Source organism: Diaphorina citri, unplaced genomic scaffold (genome assembly GCF_000475195.1).
Source record: "Diaphorina citri unplaced genomic scaffold, Diaci psyllid genome assembly version 1.1 scaffold38, whole genome shotgun sequence".
In the NCBI taxonomy this organism is placed as follows: domain Eukaryota; kingdom Metazoa; phylum Arthropoda; class Insecta; order Hemiptera; family Psyllidae; genus Diaphorina; species Diaphorina citri.
The window spans coordinates 7361-10539 of NW_007377475.1; the positions used below are offsets into that span (position 1 = coordinate 7361).

General features: G+C 37.3%; 1 long non-coding RNA gene across 1 annotated transcript; it reads left to right on the forward strand.

Moving 5' to 3' along the window:
• Nucleotides 1-2133: 2133 nt before the first annotated feature.
• On the forward strand, nt 2134-3017 carry LOC113468899. The gene is made up of 2 exons (XR_003392487.1): nt 2134-2739; nt 2823-3017. It is a non-coding gene; the product is annotated as an uncharacterized LOC113468899 (long non-coding RNA).
• The last annotated feature ends 162 nt before the right edge of the window (nt 3018-3179 follow it).

Genomic DNA, 3179 nt, shown 5'->3' on the forward strand with positions numbered 1-3179 from the left:
ATATGTCCAAACCTGTATGTCGCCTTATAACACCAAACCTATATATCTTCACAAAGTCACGTCAGAATCTATCAATATGTCCAAACCTATATGTCGCCTTATAACACCAAACCTATATATCTTCACAAAGTCACGTCAGAATCTATCAATATGTCCAAACCTGTATGTCGCCTTATAACACCAAACCTATATCTTCACAAAGTCACGTCAGAATCTATCAATATGTCCAAACCTATATGTCGCCTTATAACACCAAACCTATACCTATCTTCACAAAGTCACGTCAGAATCTATCAATATGTCCAAACCTGTATGTCGCCTTATAACACCAAACCTATATATCTTCACAAAGTCACGTCAGAATCTAACAATATGTCCAAACCTATATGTCGCCTTACAACACCAAACCTATATATCTTCACAAAGTCACGTCAGAATCTAACAATATGTCCAAACCTATATGTCGCCTTATAACACCAAACCTATATCTTCACAAAGTCACGTCAGAATCTATCAATATGTCCAAACCTTGTCGCCTTATAACACCAAACCTATATCTTCACATAGTCACGTCAGAATCTATCAATATGTATAAACCTATATATCTTCACAAAGTCACGTCAGAATCTATCAATATGTCCAAACCTGTATGTCGCCTTATAACACCAAACCTATAGATTATGTTGCATTGACAATGGGGTATACAGGGTGTTTTAAAGACAGGAATCAAAACCAAAAAGACCATACAGGGCTGACTGCAAAAAGACTGGGCTGATGTGTTCCTGCAAGAAACTTTACAACTTTGTACATATTTTGAGTTTTGATGTCACTACCTAATAATGGTTTAGCAATGTTCTTAGAGGGTTTTCTCCTGTTATAATATAAAAGTTCTAATGAAACTTGGGTCTCATATATTTTTCTTAGGGACAAATTAAGATTTAATATTGGTACCTATTTATGATTTTTTTTCCAGCTGATCCCAAGTTGCACTCCAGAACTGATGAAGTTTTCCTCATGGCATTCCTCAGAGCACGGAAACATGACGTGGACAAAACTTACAATCTGGTGAGTCAGACTCTTCTTGAGATTAATTTACCCTGATACAAAGAGTCTACCTTAATGTCAAAACGTGTTGTAGCTATTTGTGTCTTCCGTTCACACACCAAGGAAAAAGTAAAAGGTCACAGTAAAATGTTGTACCTTTGTACTACAAAAACATTATAATACCAGTATAAGAAGGGTTACCTATGTATGTTCTATTCTATTCTATTATAAAATGTACAATCAGAAAAAGAGGTCCTCTGACGGTCTCCAAAGGCCCCGACTAAGCCGATGTTTTCTGAGAAAATTCACTTTATTTGTTGAACATGTTCGCCAAATTTCGTTAAAATTGGACAGACTTTTTGAGAGTTATGGCGATTGTAAACCAACTGCCTAGTTGTCCTAATAGTTGAAACTTGGAACTTTCTTCACTCAATAGATCAGTGTTGCTTACTTGGGTGATGTTTCAAAGTCATGGAGCAGGAAAAATGAGAACCAACGGAATTTTTCTTTTTCTTCTACGACTTCTAAATACCGAGATAAATCGATTTAAAAAATACCGGTAAATCGTGAAGTTCGACGTCACAGCATACACTCCCGTAGGCGATGACGTCATAATTCATGACTCCCGCTTCGTTTGTTTGTGCGCAAGCGTTTCTGCTCATTTTGAAGTGAAATCTGACGTCACAACTCTTTGAACTTTTTCATTAGAACGGCAATTGAAAATTGAATTTTCGACCTTACTTTTTCGGAGTTTTGACCTCAGATTTGGATTTTTTACAACTTTTTACGTAGCAATCGGCCTTTTAATAATATTATTTTCCCATTTGCAACTGCTCCATTATAGTTTTTTTTTCTCCCCCTCTCCATCCAGATCAAAAGTTTCTACGAGATGAAGTACAAGTTCCCCGAATTCGTCCGTAACAGCCAAGAGAGAGAGGGAAAGAGAGAGACTAGATTATATTTTTTTGTAATGTACTATGAGAGGATGGGGGACAAAAAAAAGGAGAACACGACAGCATTTTTGGCTGTCTAGAGCTAGACTACCATCAAAAAGGCGAGGTGATATGACCTTAATTCTTGGTATTCGAGTATCTGATGACTTGTTCAATGTTCATCGGTTCGTCCATGCGTGAAGCAGTTCAATTTCTGTTGAGGAATGTTGAGTGTGGTTGGTATCCGAATGGGTGACCATCCGGGCAGTCACGTGCTACCTGCTTTTTCCGGCCTCACTCAGGCTGGGTGAGGGGGTGGATAGCTTGTCACCCAATGGAGAGCAAAACCCCCGTCTTTGTTAGGGGAAGATGAAGCAAATCTCAATTACGTTCCGTAACAGCCAAGAGAGAGAGAGAGAGAGAGAGAGAGAGAGGGAGGGAAAGAGAGAGACTAGATTAGATCTTTTTGTAATGTACTATGAGAGGATGGGGAAAAAAAAGTGAAACACGACAGCATTTTTGGCTGTCTAGAGCTAGACTATCATCAAAAAGGCGAGGTGACAAAAAGATTGATATGACCTTAATTCTTGGTAGGGCTGCCAAAAAAAGCTTGATATTATGACCTTATAGGTATTCTTTTATCTTCTTTGTAGGGCTTCCCCTCGCCAGAAATTATTGTAAGTGATTTTTTATAGGAAATAATATTATGTAATTTTGTAGGACCCCTTCACATTTTGGTGGAAGTCATGTCATTTTCATTTAGGTAGAACCATTATAGGAAATAATATTATGTAATTTTGTAGGACCCCTTCACATTTTGGTGGAAGTCATGTCATTTTCATTTAGGTAGAACCATGTTTACCCACAGAAGGCCATTCATAGTAAAGTTTACTAGAGGTTGAACTGTACAGGCATAACTGCTCAGACGTACCTGCACAGGTAATCGTTATGATGGATGGCCGGTTTAAGTTTTCCGATTTCACTTTATGTAAATAAATATACAGAGGGGTTTATCCTTTTATATTTTAAGTACCTTCGTAATAAAAATTGCGTTTTCAAATTCCGACTAGTAGGTTGGCCTTTTTTCAAAAAATTTTTCTTCAGGTGTAGAAAATCTACCCACATCAATATTCGTAAAGATCTCAAAAGAATGCTATCAATATTGAGTCAACTGATGTAAATAAATATACAGAGAGGTTTATC